The sequence below is a fragment of the Lissotriton vulgaris genome, chromosome 2_2 (assembly GCF_964263255.1).
Source record: "Lissotriton vulgaris chromosome 2_2, aLisVul1.2, whole genome shotgun sequence".
In the NCBI taxonomy this organism is placed as follows: Eukaryota; Metazoa; Chordata; class Amphibia; order Caudata; family Salamandridae; genus Lissotriton; species Lissotriton vulgaris.
Genome location: NC_141688.1, coordinates 5,527,629 through 5,545,046, shown reverse-complemented (window position 1 = coordinate 5,545,046; position 17,418 = coordinate 5,527,629).

The window sequence follows — 17,418 nt, the reverse complement described above, 5'->3', positions numbered from 1 at the left end:
TTGCACAGACTGAAACCCGGCCTGTACTTATTGAATGAAAAACAGCACTGATAAATAAATATAAGGTATGTACGCTGTGTAGTGCAAAAAGTCACACTTTGATTTTCCTAATAGACAGTACAACATTTTTGAAAGTGCGTTCTCTGTCTGAGTCACCTTTTGAAGGATAAATAAGTATGGGCAAATGAATTTAGCGGATCTTTCCCCTCAAGCTAGGTGTACTGTAAACTGTGTTTTAGAACAAAATTAGACCTTCCCAGCAGGGCTTCCACCCAGACCTTTACTAAAGCCAGTTGCAAAAATGTAGAAGACCCCCAATCAGATCTCAAAAAACGAGGCCTAGCAGAAAACTGGTGACAAAACGTACTTTGAAAGTAAAAGTAGGCCCAAATACCCCCTTACCCACCGTGGATTGTATTCAAACCACTTGCAAGCAACCAAGCGAAAGTATCCATAGCCAGCATCGCTCCAAGACTCGAAAACCCCCCCACCCAAACACATGCAATAGAAATACTGCTAACCCTAACGAGCCCTAAGTTAAGAATAGTGGCAGAGGCTTTCTTTAACTATGCCAAATCCCCCCTTTCCCACCATGGATTTTCTTCAAATGACTTGCAACCAAAATTACACATTCTCACGAGTGCTCTAAGACCCCAGAACTCAGTTGCAAAAATCTAGAACACCCCAAAACACATGCAATCCTGCTGCTACGGCTAACCCTAACGAACCCTAAGTTACAAAAAGTGCCAAAAGGCTTTTCCTTATGGATTTTGTCGCAACCACTTCTATCCGGTATTAGACCTTCCCAGGAATGCCCCAAGACCTGCCAACCCACCCGCCAAAAAGCACAACACCCCCAAACAGCCTAAAAGGAAAATCTCATACTTACAATATTTCTCGGCCTTCGTTCCAAACGCAGGTCATAACTCCCGTTTTCCAGCACGGATTTCCTGAAAAGCAAATGCAATCAAGATTAGAGTGTCCCAGCAGTGCTCCCAGACCCCAAAACCCACCAACAAACAGCCGGAACCCCCCCAAAGAGCGCCTCAAAGGCAAGCAAGTCAGCAAAAACACAAAAAAAATTCCGCTTCCGATTTGGTCCAAACCACTTTTATCCGGTATTAGAGCTTCCCAGCAATGGCCCCAAAGCCGTCAACCCATGAGAAAATGAGTAGAAGACCCCCAAACAGCCAAAGAGCAAAAGTACAAAAATGGGGACTTAGTCTTTTTTTTGCCAATTTCCCAAATCACTCCGCGCACGCTCTGCAGCTCGGCCCTAACTCCCCTCTGCCACCATGGATTTGCTTCAAACCTCTTGCAAACTAAAGTATCCATAGCCATCAGTGCTCCCAGACCCCGAAACCCACCCACAAACACCAGGAAGCCCCCCAAACAGGCCCCCGAATACGCTTAATTGAGCAAAATGTCAGAAATAGCAACAACAAAAAATCAGCGTGGATTTTGTCCCAACCACTTCTATCCGGTATTAGACCTTCCCAGGAATGCCCCAAGACCCGCCAACCCACCCGCCAAAAAGCACAACACCCCCAAACAGCCCAAAAGCAAAATCTCATACTTACAATATTTCTCGGCCTTCTGTCCAAACGCGCTGTGCATCTAGGCCATAACTCCAGTTTTCCACCACGGGTTTCCTGAAAAGCAAATGCAATCAAGATTAGAGTGTCCCAGCAGTGCTCCCAGACCCTGAAACTCACCCACAAACAGCCGGAACCCTCCCAAAGAGCACCTCAAAGGCAAGCAAGTCAGCAAAAACACAAAAAAATTCCGCCTCCGATTTGGTCCAAACCACTTTTATCCGGTATTAGAGCTTCCCAGCAATGGCCCCAAAGCCGTCAACCCATGAGAAAACGAGTAGAAGACCCCCAAACAGCCAAAGAGCAAAAGTACAAAAATGGGGACTTAGTCTTTTTTTTGCCAATTTCCCAAATCACTCCGCGCACGCTCTGCAGCTAGGCCCTAACTTCCCTCTGCCACCATGGATTTGCTTCAAACCTCTTGCAAACTAAAGTATCCATAGCCAGCAGTGCTCCCAGACCCCGAAACCCACCCACAAACTCCAGGAAGCCCCCCAAACAGGCCCCCGAAAACGCTACATTGAGCAAAATGTCAGAAATAGCAACAAAAAAATTCAGCGTGGATTTTGTCCCAACCACTTCTATCCGGTATTAGACCTTCCCAGGAATGCCCCAAGACCCGCCAACTCACCCGCCAAAAAGCACAACACCCCCAAACAGCCCAAAAGCAAAATCTCATACTTACAATATTTCTCGGCCTTCGGTCCAAACGTGCAGCTAGGCCATAACTCCAATTTTCCACCACGGATTTCCTGAAAAGCAAATTCAATCAAGATTAGAGTGTCCCAGCAGTAATCCCAGACCCCGAAACACACCCACAAACAGCCGGAATCCCCCCAAAGAGCTCATCAAAGGCAAGCAAGTCAGGAAAAACACAAAACAAATTCCGCCTCCGATTTGGTCCAAACCACTTTTATCCGGTATTAGAGCTTCCCAGCAATGGCCCCAGAGCCGCCAACTCACCCGCAAAGAAGTAGAACACACCCACAAGTGCTGAGTCTTTCTTCATTGGGCGTAATCCAGCCCTCTGCTTTGATGGAAATAGGAGTCTGGAGGAGGAGGATAGAGGAGCATGTTCTTCTGTACTTGTGAACCTGAGGAATGCAGACTGCGGCACCTTCAAATCAATAAGCAAACAAGTGAAGACAGTTCTGCTGATGGGTTTGTTTTTGTGATTAGGTGATTAAAGTTTGAATTATATTAACTGTGCACAACAAAGAAAGACAGACACACAGGAATAAAAGTGAATAAGGATGAAAAAGAAAGTTCTTGATTCATTGTCTCATTTTCAGGGCTCGGTGTCAGGGTCCAGGAATAAGAATAAGGCTTTGTCATCATACTCTGCGAATTCAGGCAGGGTGAGCTCACTGTCACCTGACAGAGAAGAAATTCCCTCAACTACGTTGCTGTCCACCTCGTCTTCATCCGGCGTGCTTTCTCGTACTCTATAATCTGGTGGTATGAGGTGCTGATTCATCTTGATCATTGTTAACCTCTCCACATTTTTGGGCGAGAGGCGGCTCCGTTTGGAAGTTACAATGCCACCAGCAGCACTGAAAACACGTTCAGAAGACACGCTTGCGAGTGGGCAAGACAAGTAGTTGAGAGAGCTGTGGCCACAATTCTTTTTTCCCATGCCAATACGCCAATGGGTCAGCATTAACATAGACCTCTGTTGAGTCATTCAGATAGTCCTTCACCATCGACTCAAGGTCCTCCTCAAAGGTTTCTCCACTTTGCTTAGCTGTTGCTGTGACCTTTTGAGAACCAAACCCAAGCCGAGCTAGCCAATCCTCTTCAACCTCCAATGTTACTGTTGTGTCTGGTGCAGATGATCCGGTTGCCGGTGTCTTTAACGGCTGAGAGGTCACTTGTGCCACAGATGCAGAACTGGATTGTTTTGACTGGGGATGGCCTGCTGATGCTGATGTACTGCCTTTTCCTTCAATTTTCTGCCGTTCTCTTTCAAACCTCTTGGCTGAGAAGGCTAGCCACTGTTTGTACTTTGTAACATCTTCATCGGCAAAAGGAAAGAATGCTCGGCCTGCCAGCGCCTTTTTGTAGCGTGGATCCAGAATAGTAGCACAAATGTAATGCTGGTTTGAGTGGATCATTTTAAGACGTTCATCACCTTGTAGGCTCTCTAATAATTTCTCCGCCAAAACAAAAGGGTCTTGGTTTTTTTCATCTTTTTAAAACACAGAACACACCTCCTTCAGTTGGTGCTCCAGCATGTACAACAATGGGATAGCTTTTCCCAAATTACAGTCCTCTTCGCTGACTGCACGCGTGAAGACCTCAAAAGGTCGAAGCATGCGTGTCAGGCTTTTAACTATGTCCCGTTGCCCCGCACCCATCCTCAGGTTCTCCTTCTGAGCTGTACCCTGTGTTAAGAAATAGTGATCTAGTACCGTATACTGCTCATACAGACGCTCAAGCATGTAGAAGGTTGAGTTCCTACATGTTGCCACCTCCTGGATGAGTGCTTTCACTGGCATTCGACGTTCATGTAGCAGGCTCCTCAGATGCTTCCGGGCCTTAAAAGAATGGCTGAAATGGTTGCACATTTTTCGGCAGGTGTCCACTACCCTGTACGCTGCACTGTCTTTATCACTCAAGAATTTATTGACAACCAGGTTTATACAGTGCGCCAAACACGGCACTCTGAAATAGTCACCCAGCTTCATGGCCTTAACTACATTGGCGCCATTATCCGTGGAAACATAACCAATCTGGCGTTTTTTTGGGGACAGCCAGTCAAGGACCTTTGTGTTAAACTCATCCAAAAGGTTTTCTGCTGTGTGACGTTTCTCCAAACCAAACATGGCTAGTGTTGCATGTTTCCGAGCAGCTTTAAAAACTTGGTCCGGGTCAACACCTGTTATGTTATGTTATGTTATGTTATGTGTTTTTATTAGGCGCACAGATGCTCCAGCAAAGGAGCGTCCTGGCACCCGACAAGGCAGCTGCACAACACAACGAAACAATAAAACAGACAAATTTAAACTAAGGGAATAAGAAAGTTTTCACCGCACGGCGAAAGGAGAGCAGATCCCTAAGGGCACGAATTGCCGGGGGAAGGGAATTCCAAAGCACCGCTGCACGAACTTGAAAGGAGCGCCCGCCGGCCCTGCTCCGCTTGAAGCGCGGGACAACAGCCAGTTCTAAATCAGCAGATCTTAAAGCTCGGGCTGGAATGTAATGGGCCAAAAGTGTAGCAAGAATCATAGCTGGGGACCCCTTCAGAATCTTTTAGACGACACAGAGGACCTTAAACTGGATCCGCTGAGCCACCGGGAGCCAGTGCAATGAACGCAGAGTACTAGAGGTGGGGCACGATCTAGGCAGTCCTACCACCGATCTTGCTGCGGCATTCTTGATCCGTTGCAGGCGTCCAATCTCTGCCTGGTTCAGGCCTACCAAAAGGGAGCTCGCATAATCCAGCCTAGAGATGACAGTGGCTTGGATCATGAGTTGCCTAGTGGAGGCATCAAAGAACTTGAGCACCGGACGGAGCCCGCGCAGGATACCAAAGCAACAGGCAGCCGTACGTTTGGTGTGACAGGCAAACGTAAGGGAAGAGTCCAGCCAGACTCCGAGGTTTTTAAGCTCGGCGACTGGGATGGGAGTAGGGCCCAAATCCCCTGGCCACCATCTCTCTCCCCAAAGTTCCGGTTGTTTGCCAAAAATCATGACCTCGGTCTTACTAGCGTTCAGCTGGAGACAGTTGGACGTCATCCAGCCGGCGACCGCCCGCAGTCCTTGTTGGAACCTGGGGGCATCGACATCGGCATCCCCGCACCTGCGTTTAGCTTTGCTTTAACCCCTGAAAAAGAGACCCAGTGTGCAGTGATGCACATGTAATCAGTGCCTGCGCCACTGGTCCACATGTCGGTTGTCAGATGTATAGTGTGAACAGCACTCTTCTGCAAAGCTGCCCCAATCACCTCCAGAACATCTTCATGTAGTTCTGGAACCGCAACTCGGGCAAAATAGAACCGGCTAGGAACCTTCCATTTAGGGCAGAGCGCTGCCACTAATTCTAGAAAACCAACCCCTTCTACAAAAGAAAAAGGGAGAAGGTCCAGAGCTAGCATTTTAGCCAGCTTAGTGTTATACAGACGCGTCAGTGGGTGGTTGCGTTCATATTGCGCTTCTGTAAACAACATCTTTTTAATGTTGCCCTGAACCAAGCATTTACGGGATAATGATGATGATGATATCTTTGACCCAGTTACGCTCGCTGATGTACTTTTTCGCATTGGTGTCTCACTCTCTCCCACACTCTTAGTGTGGCTCACATGGGGTGTGCTGCTGACAGGGGTACTGGGTGTAAGTGAAGTGCTTGACACGTCTTCTTCCTCCTCGTCATCATCGGATGAAAAATCAACGTTTTCATTACGTGCAATTAGGGCTTCCTTGATCGCCTGTAGGTGCGCAAACCATTGGACAGTGTGCTGTCTCTTAAGATGACCTCTCTGGCCTCCGGTACCATAGTTGGTACCAAACTTACCACGACTAACTGTAACCTTACAAATGCTACAAATGGCAAAGTTTTCGCTTTTTGGGCAAACACTAAAGAAGTCCCAAGCTGGGGACTTGAATTGTCTGTGGGGGCCGGAGTAGGCGGCGATACTGGTGGCGGTGGTCTTGCTGCTAATGCCAGACGAAGTGGAGGATGTGGATTGCCGAACTTTAGTACGTTGTGCACTTTCACCACCACTAATTGAGGTTGAGGTGGATGGAGGTTCCTTCTTGCGAGGAAGAAATATGGAAGCGGTAGGTGTTAGTGTACTAGTTAACTCCAATGATTGTTGTGTTTCCATTGCCTCCTCGTCGACATCATCATCACGCTCAGCAGCTTCTCGGGCTAGGGTCAAAATGTCTCTTTGCTGCATGCCCGCTGGGGCTGCAGTGACCTTTATGATGACTAGCTCGTCGTCGTGAGGGGCTTCATCAGCAGCAGTATCCACCACTTCTTGTTGAGCCTCATCACACTCCATAACTTTGAGTTTTTCGACTACCTTCCTTTTACGCTTAAGTACCTTTGTCAGATCATGCTGTGCCTCACTCTCAGACGGCCGTGATGGTTCCCAATCTTCATCCAGATCATCAGAAGGAGGTGGGCTTGAAGAAGATGTAGACACCCCCCTTGATCATTTCCTTGCTAGGGATGTGGAAGACAATGAATGATCATCAGGAGGAGTGGCTTCCTCAAATGATACCTCGGCTTGATTGTCGATTTCCTGATGTGCCCCTACTTCGGGAGGAACAACTATTGTGGGCACTTGTGACCCTCCATGCACCTCTGCTTGCGCATCTCCTTGCACTGCCTCTCCTTCCACATGTACTTGGGCTTGTACTTGCACATGTGGTTGTTGTTGTGGCTGTGGTTGTTCAACACTTGTCAGATGAGTTACAACAACCTGTGTTGATTCAGGGACATTGCTGCTACTTTCTTGCGATGAGCCAACATCACTGGTCGATGGTGATTGAAGAAGTACACTGACTGCCTCTGCACCACTCAAGGGCTTGGACTTAAGTTGGCGTGGTGGTGGTGGTGGCGGCACTGAGCCCAATGGAGTGGGGGTGCAGCTCCCAGCTTGGTCCCCAGCAGATCCCGCTGCTGCTGCAGGCGTACTTTTTTTTTTACTCCCAAAAAACGTGGCGGGCGGCACACCAGCCTCCTTGGTAACATGCTTCTTCTGCTCCTTACTGGCAACTTTCTTGCTAGAGGAGCTACGGGAAACTCTTTTTGGGGCCATCTTCTTCAGAACAGCAGGCCGCAGTTGCACGAGTTGCAGAGTTGTCTGTGGCCAGACGTGACGTCGCGTGACGTTATGCTGCACACACACACCGCTGCAGGACTTCTTCCTGCACCTAAAAGCAATGGAAGACAGAGGAACATCAGTTCAGTTATACACCCCCAAAAAATCGAAAAAACACAGACAAATCAGCACAATCCCATGCCCTCCATGATGTTTAAATTCAATACACCCCACAGAAAGACTAGGCACATGCACCACTCACTATCCCTGGTGAAAAGGCCACAATAACAGGCCAAAAAAATGAAAATCACAGAAAAATCAGCACAATCCCAACCCTCCATGATGTTTACATTCAAGACAACCCACAGAAAGACTAGGCCTATACACCACTCAGTACCCCTGGGCATAAAGGTTGAAAGCTAGGCAAAATGGTTGCAGACCTAACAACACTGCCTGCATTCAAAATGGCCCCCTCCCTCCCAGCACATGGCCTGCCTGTACCAGCACTCAAAATGGCCCCCACCCACATGGCCTGTCCCCATGAACACCCCAAAAAATCGAAAAACACAGAAAAATCCTCACAATCCCAAGCCATCCAGGCCCTCCATGATGTTTAAATTCAAGACACCCCACAGAAAGACTAGGCCCATGCAACACTCACTACCCCTGGGCATAAAGGTTGAAAACTAGGCAAAATGGTTGCAGGCCTAACAACACTGACTGCATTCAAAATGGCCACCTGCCTCCCAGCACATGGCCTGCCTGTACCAGCACTCAAAATGGCCCCCACCCACATGGCCTGTCCCCATGAACACCCCAAAAAATCAAAAAACACAGAAAAATCAGAACAATCCCAAGCCATCCAGGCCCTCCATGATGTTTAAATTCAAGACACCCCACTGAATAACTAGGCCCATGCAACACTCACTACCCCTGGTGAAAAGGCCACAACAACAGGCCAAAAAAACGAAAATCACAGAAAAATCAGCACAATCACAAACCATCCAGGCCCTCCATGATGTTTAAATTCAAGACACCCCACAGAAAGACTAGGCCCATGCAACACTCACTACCCCTGGGCATAAAGGTTGAAAACTAGGCAAAATGGTTGCAGGCCTAACAACACTGACTGCATTCAAAATGGCCACTTGCCTCCCAGCACATGGCCTGCCTGTACCAGCACTCAAAATGGCCCCCACCCACATGGCCTGTCCCCATGAACACCCCAAAAAATCGAAAAACACAGAAAAATCCTCACAATCCCAAACCATCCAGGCCCTCCATGATGTTTAAATTCAAGACACCCCACAGAAAGACTAGGCCCATGCAACACTCACTACCCCTGGGCATAAAGGTTGAAAACTAGGCAAAATGGTTGCAGGCCTAACAACACTGACTGCATTCAAAATGGCCACCTGCCTCCCAGCACATGGCCTGCCTGTACCAGCGCTCAAAATGGCCCCCACCCACATGGCCTGTCCCCATGAACACCCCAAAAAATCAAAAAACACAGAAAAATCAGAACAATCCCAAGCCATCCAGGCCCTCCATGATGTTTAAATTCAAGACACCCCACTGAATAACTAGGCCCATGCAACACTCACTACCCCTGGTGAAAAGGCCACAACAACAGGCCAAAAAAACGAAAATCACAGAAAAATCAGCACAATCACAAACCATCCAGGCCCTCCATGATGTTTAAATTCAAGACACCCCACAGAAAGACTAGGCCCATGCAACACTCACTACCCCTGGGCATAAAGGTTGAAAACTAGGCAAAATGGTTGCAGGCCTAACAACACTGACTGCATTCAAAATGGCCACTTGCCTCCCAGCACATGGCCTGCCTGTACCAGCACTCAAAATGGCCCCCACCCACATGGCCTGTCCCCATGAACATCCCAAAAAATCGAAAAACACAGAAAAATAAGAACAATCCCAAACCATCCAGGCCCTCCATGATGTTTAAATTCAAGACACCCCACAGAAAGACTAGGCCCATGCAACACTCACTACCCCTGGGCATGAAGGTTGAAAACTAGGCAAATGGTTGCAGGCCTAACAACACTGACTGCATTCAAAATGGCCACTTGCCTCCCAGCACATGGCCTGCCTGTACCAGCACTCAAAATGGCCCCCACCCACATGGCCTGTCCCCATGAACACCCCAAAAAATCGAAAAACACAGAAAAATCAGCACAATCCCAAGCCATCCAGGCCCTCCATGATGTTTAAATTCAAGACAACCCACAGAAAGACTAGGCCCATGCAACACTCACTACCCCTGGTGAAAAGGCCACAACAACAGGCCAAAAAAACAAAACTCACAGAAAAATCAGCACAATCCCAAACCATCCAGGCCCTACATGATGTTTAAATTCAAGACACCCCACAGAAAGACTAGGCCCATGCAACACTTACTACCCCTGGTGAAAAGGCCACAAAACAGGCCAAAAAACGAAAACCACAGAAAAATCATCACAATCACAAACCATCCAGGCCCTCCATCTTGTTTAAATTCAAGACACCCCACAGAAAGACTAGGCCCATGTAACACTCACTACCCCTGGGCATAAAGGTTGAAAACTAGGCAAAATGGTTGCAGGCCTAACAACACTGACTGCATTCAAAATGGCCACTTGCCTCCCAGCACATGGCTTGCCTGTACCAGCACTCAAAATGGCCCCCACCCACATGGCCTGTCCCCATAAACACCCCAAAAAATCGAAAAACACAGGAAAATCAGCACAATCCCAAACCATCCAGGCCCTCCATAATGTTTAAATTCAAGACACCCCACAGAAAGACTAGGCCCATGCAACACTCACTACCCCTGCTGAAAAGGCCACAACAACAGGCCAAAAAAACGAAAATCACAGAAAAATCAGCACAATCACCAACCATCCAGGCCCTCCATGATGTTTAAATTCAAGACACCCCACAGAAAGACTGGGCCCATGCAACACTCACTACCCCTGGTGAAAAGGCCACAACAACAGGCCAAAAAAACGAAAATCACAGAAAAATCAGCACAATCACCAACCATCCAGGCCCTCCATGATGTTTAAATTCAAGACACCCCATAGAAAGACTAGGCCCATGCAACACTACTACCCCTGGTGAAAAGGCCACAACAACAGGCCAAAAAAACGAAAATCACAGAAAAATCAGCACAATCCCAAGCCATCCAACCCCTCCATGATGTTTAAATTCAAAACAGCCCACAGAAAGACTCAGTGCACCCACCACTGAGTACCCCTGGGCAAAAGGCCCCAAAACAGCCCAAAAATCGAAAATTCCAAAATTGTAGTTGCAGCAACTGTAATGCCCCAACAAACTTACTTGTGAAATTTCTAATCCAAAAGTGATCCAAAGAAAGTCAAAAAGGCCTCAAAACCAAATATCCAGCAGCATCCACAAAAAGTAATCCTTCCAGCTCCAGATCCAAATGAAAAGTGACCAGGAGATGGACAAAGCACTGGGAGGAGCCTGCTGGACAGGAACAGGAAGTTGAAGACTGTGGGGCACTTCCTTCCTCCCACCCACCCCCCCTCCCCAAAATGGACTCCTCGCAAAAAAAGTGCAGGCAAATGTCAACCTGAGGAGTTATTCAGATAAAAATCATCATTTTCAGAAGGTTTATGCTGCTTGCTGGTGGATTTCTTGTGCAGAATTGCAAATTTTGTATTTTCGCGAGTGCGAGATTGTTGCTGCTCGCCGCATCTACAAGCTCGCAATTGCGAAGTCCCGCGATACGTGATCACGGCGTACTCGCGTTGACAAACTCTCGCTGTGCAAGTTGGCAAGCCGCGATTACGTAATCGCACTCGCCAAATTCCCGCGGGATCCCGCAGCAAGATCCAAAATGGCGCAGCACTCGCAAAATATCAAGAAAAACAACTCGGCAAACGCTGAATGACGGTAAGTAAACGCCGCGTTCCGCAAAATTGTATCACCAAGAAAAAAAAATCCGCTTCCTGCGAATTTGCGGATTTTTGGTAAATTCGCGAGCGTTCGCAGATTGCGAATTTACCGAAAATCCGCGAGCGTAACGGATTTTCCACCCATGCTTAATCAGGGAGACAAGTGACTTTATAAACAAAATTAAGAACTTTACATGGCATGAGGAATTCCTATTATTGGCTTTAGATGTGTCCTCACTATATACCAGTATCTCCCATGAGGATGGAATCAATGTGATCAAATATTACTTATCTACTAGAGACCCGATTTACAAACAACATAGTGAGATGTTAACCTCTATGATAGAATTTTGCTTATATAACAATTACTTCATGTTTAATCATTTGTTATACTGTCAGATACAAGGTGCAGCAATGGGGGCTAGCTTCTTCCTGAGCTACGCTTGCCTTCATATGGGCATGTGGGAGAAGTTAGTCCTCATGAGGGAATTTGCCGAAATTATGACTACCAAGATCAAGGTGTGGTTTAGGTTTATAGATGACCTTTTTATCATATGGCATGGTACTAGAACAGAAGCACTGGAGTTTGTAGCACAAATCAATATTAACAAACTAAACCTGAGATTTACAGCAGAGATCAGTGCATATAATGTAAATTTCCTGGATACTAAGGTATATATACAGAATAACAAACTTGAATCTACCTTATTTAGAAAGAAGACATCTGGAAATTCTGTTCTACATGCCACAAGCTCACACCCACGCCATCTGATAAATAGCATTCCCTATGGCAAGATGCTTAGACTCAAGAGAGTTTGCAGTATGGCATATGAACTAGAAAGTGCTCAACATGAAAGTAAGATAAGATTCTTAGCAAGAGGCTATTCAGAACAGGTGATAAATCGGGCTATGGCTAAAACAGGGACATTAGTTAGGGAGGACCTACTATCCAAAAGCAATAATAAAACTTTGGTCACAGTTGGAGAAGAAAGCTTGTCTAAAGACAACATGACTACTTTTCGCTTATTCATAGGCTACAGCAGACAACATAAAGAACTAAGAAATATAATTCAAGAAAGCTGGCCAATTCTTTTAAGTGACCAGGTAATAGGACCCCTGCTTCCGCAGAGGGTGTCCATTACCTATAGCAGGGCCCCTTCCATGCGAGACAATTTGGTAATATCAAGTCCCGAAATTTTAGCCAATCCTATTTGGTATCAAAACCTAAAAGGCTTTAAGAGATGCATAACATGCAAAGCCTGTACACATGGCATTAATACAACTACATATACAAGTCCTTTTAGAGATAAACCTTATAAAATCACCAAAATGCTGACTTGTAAATCTGAATACGTGGTTTATGTTTTAACGTGCCCATGTGGTAGAATGTATGTTGGAAGCACAAAACTACAAGCTAATTTAAGAATACTGCAACATTTGCGCGTGATAACAAATATGGATAATACCTATCCAGTGGCCAGGCATTTTAAGGAGGTCCACGGCGCCAACAATAAAGGTTTATCTTATTATTTGATCGACTCTATACCCCCAAATAGACGGGGAGGAGATAGAGAGAGTAGACTGCGCAAATTAGAAACAAGATATATCCTACTACTAGATTCCAAACAACCGCAGGGTCTTAATAACACGGAAGACTTATACACATGTTTAGAATAGGTAGTATTGGAAATGAAATGACACAGGTAAAAAGACAAGAAAACATCAACTATGAGATTAAACATGTCATTTATATACTAAAGAAAAGCTTTTAATATACAAAAGTATTTTTTATATATTTGGACATATATTTTAGAATGGGATATTTGTATGATATTTTAACTTGTATATAGTATTTATTTATTATATTGATGTTAATTGACATATTGAATCTCATTATGGAACTGTTTACATTAATTTGTGATAAAAGTTGGATCTAAGTGACTGGTAGAGGTATAGAATGTGTGATAAGTATAGAATATATGGAATCCAAAATAATGTTTAAGGACCCTTTATTGACCGTATATAATATACAGCAACATACAAAATTATGATAAAATAATGTGCTGTATATATACCAAATGTATTTTATTATATTTTTTTACATCACAAAATGAATCTTATGAGTCAGACACTTGCACTTTAGGGGTTATTTTTATTAACTTTTTTTGTATTTAATGTTTTCAATGTATATATATTTTGAACTATCTCAGGAGAAGTAAGAACATACTAAAAATGGTATTTTACCACAATCGTCCCTTCCCTCTGCGAATTTGCACATACAGTCGAGTTTTAAGATTTACAAATGGTATTTTACCTGTATTTGTCTATGCTTATATTTGCACAGTCGGGATATGAAATTTATAGCACACGAGGTGTCAGGAATATATAACGTTTTTTACTTAGTAATTAATGAATTTCTTCTCTCGTTGTACTAGCATATGCTATTTTATGCATTAGGAATTATTTCATATCGCGATGATTTTAAAGTGTCAAGGTATTTTACCGATATTTTTTATTACATTTTTAAACTCCACTGTACATTTGCACGTTTGCGTATTTGCACTAAAATGTAAATTGTGAGAATGAAATGTAAATATTAGCGATACGTTACAACAGAAGTATGTTTTTTATCTCCATTGGGATTGATGTCACGTGAGGGATTCGAAATGTGCACTTTCACTTTAAAAATGCCTTCCATTGGCCATTGCATTGTCGAGTGAACAAGCGGCGGGAGCCACGAAAAGCGTCTTTGACTTTGGGAAAAATAAAATAACTTAAGAAGGAAAATTTGGGTCTGTGTCCTGTCTTTCAGCTACATGCGCGATTGAGGCGTGTGCGCTAAATTCTGCAGGATTTTGCAATATATATATATATATATAATATATATATATGTATATTACCTACTGGCGGTCGCCAGTAGGTAGTTATAGTTAGGATCTACTTTCCATAGGAAATCCGCAACATTCTATTGGGAATAACTTTGGAGCCGGTGGACGAATCTTCACAAATTTCTTCCAGAAAATAGCCCGCTCCGCTCCTTCCCTGAAAGTTTGGGGGGGATTCGTCAAGCGGGGGCCGAGATAAAAGGGGGGTCCCAAAATGTGTTTTCCTCATGTTAATTTCCATAGGGCGGTCGACTTCACTTTTAGCCCGAACAGCTGAATGGATTTCCACCAAACTTGGCAAAATTGTAGGGACTGGTAGCCCGATGTGCCTTTGCTATGTCTCAAGATATATGCTCCAGTGGATTTTGAGTAATTTAGGTTCAAAAAAATATATATATCTATGGCAGCACCCCGGTACGCGCACCGGGGCGCGTACCGGGCGCGCTACGCGACTTGCGTGCGGAAAGCTGATTGGCTCTCGGGTGTCTGTAAACATTCGAAACAGTCCGGAACGGCCACCATCTTGTGTCTCGGTAGGATCGAGACACAAGAGGTGGCTAAAACAAAGGGGGAAATGACCATAAGGGGGCAGGGTAGACCCCCCTGACCCCCTAGGTTTGATGTGTGGGCTATAAAAGGGCCCTGCAGGGGGAGCGCCCGGTACGCGCACCGGGAAGCGTACCGGGGAGCGTACCAAAAAGCATAATATGGGGAAAAAAGAATGACAGTTTAAAAAAAATGTAGCTGTTTTAAAAAAAAATCTTTTTGTTGTTGTTTTTTTTTATTGATTTAAGTAACTACATGTAGGTAGCAATGTAGAGAGTTAGGGGCAGATTTACAAGCCCCTTGCGCCACTTTTGCGTCACTTTTCCCATGTTAAACGTGACGCAAAGGTGGCGCAAGGGGCTTGTAAATTTGTCCCCTAAATTTAATGTACACCTTCTCCTCTGTAGATATCTTGCATGTTGTTACAGAAGTTATTGTGGTATATGGAATCCTTACCATAGTCTGTCAAGAAAGCAGAAACAGATACTTTAAGCACTTCCTGAGAAGGCCTAGTGGATGATGGGTAGTGTATCCCGCTGCCTTATGATGAAAAAGAGATGTATATTACACATTGTAGATAATATAGTGGGAGAAAGGAAGTAACTATGAGCAAACCACTATGTAACACAAAAAAGTTGCACAGTATACTATAAGTCTCACTTTATATTATAATTATTTTGGTAGTACTTCATGAATTACATATAAAAATGAATAATGTGTCAAACAATTTTTAATTATTAAATATACATTTATTGTTCTGATTTTTCAAAATTTAAAAGAACTTCTAACATTAGATCATCTGGAATGTCCTCATTTTGAATGAATGATTCTATTTTTTCCACACTGTCAAGAATTTCTTGGTCCAGAGTCTGATCCATAAAGTCCAAGTCATCCATATCTTCCTCATGATTGGTTTCTTCAACAACTTCGAAAGAAATGTTAATGTTGTCTTCTTTTCCTTCCATTTTGTTGCTGTAAATTGCATAAAAAATAACTATATCAGTAGAGTTAGGGTACTTTGGGGTTTAAGTTCAGACAGGTACTTCTGAGTTTTTTACAGTGAAGTAATTTTTGGGTAGTGTATGGTTTCAGGCAGGAAGTAGAACTATTAAAAAGTGCATGTGATGAAGCATAGGTAAATTCATAATTATACCAGAGAAGCCTAACTCAATTCATAAGTATAACAGAGAAGCCTATCTCAATCTATAACTTTTACAGAGGGGCTGTATATAACTATCAGAAAGCGTTTTGTCAAATTAACTTAAAGTGCACAACATAGTTCCCCTTCAAAAATATTAACTTACCTTTTTAAAAGCAGTTGAAGTTTCCTGTGAAAATTCTTTTGAAATGTCCCTCAGGTACTATTAGTCAAAATGGTTGTGTTTCCCTCTCATTTTTCATATATATTGATGTACATAACTAATCAAAAGTCAGTATATAAAAGTACAAAATGTAAGTAACATTTTAATTGGTTGAAAATTCTAACCCTTTCATATGTGTTTTTGTCATGTAATTTACCTCAGGATATTTAGATAGGGCTACAGTCTAAATGGCTCAATGGAATACCATCACATTTGGGTAAATGGTAGGGACTGGTATGTAGTAGGGTCTATTCTATATTTGGTGAAAGTCTGTCCAGTGGTTTTTATGTAATTTCGTTTCCCACCTTTTTTTTGGGAGCGCTTACCGGTGCGCGCCCCGGTACGCGCACCGGTAAGCGCTACGGGAGTCCGCCATTTTGTGTTTCGGTCGAATTGAGACACAAGATGAAGGAAAAACAATGTTGGGAATGGGTAAAAGGGGGCACGGTAGACACCCCTTGACCCTCTCGGTTTTCTGAGGGGAGTTTAGGAGGGTCATATATGCCCAAAATAAAAATAAAAAATTTAAATTTCGCGGGGGGAGCGCCCGGTACGCGCACCGGGAAGCGTACCGGGGTGCGTACTCTGGTGAAAAATAGTGAAAAAAGTTACAGAAAGATAATCATTTTGAGTGATCAGAGGTAGGGTAGCTCTGAAAAGAGCTTTTGGGTTCTGTGGCTGATTTAGGTACCTACAAGTAGGTTCCAATGCACAGTCTTAAATTCAGGAGGAATATTCCCCTCATCTGAGAAGTGCACACCATCTCCTCTGTAGTTGTCTTGCATGTTGTAACGCAAGTTAGTATTGTATATTGAACTCATTCCACAGTCTCTCATGTAAGCAGAAACAGATTTATTCACATGTTTCCGTGCTTTCTCAAATTGTGGACAAAATTGGTTGGACCAGTTCCATTTCTGTCTTTGGCATATATTGGAATATACCAAGGCAGTTTGTGGAAAAAGTGTCATCAATTGATCTAAGGTGTCCTTTAAAAGCATTTCCAGACCAACCCCAGTCATAGTGCCCAAGTCATTTCCACCACAGTGCAGTATTAAGAGGTCAGGGTGTGGCAGATAAAAAAGGTTTTCACCAATGGTATCAATTGGTGACATCTCAATCCTTTCTGGCCAATCCACTTGATTTCCACATTTGATAAATCAAGGTTGTGAAAATTTCTGCTAGCTGCATACCTTTGGGCCCAGAGGATGTAGCTTTGTCCAATAATCCACACAGAATACATGATGAGAGAAGGTTCTGGTGCAGTCAGATGAAGTGTCGGAATGAAATGGCAGTTGGAACAGTAGGAGTTTACAAAAAAATAATTGTGGAGTTTCCCTGCT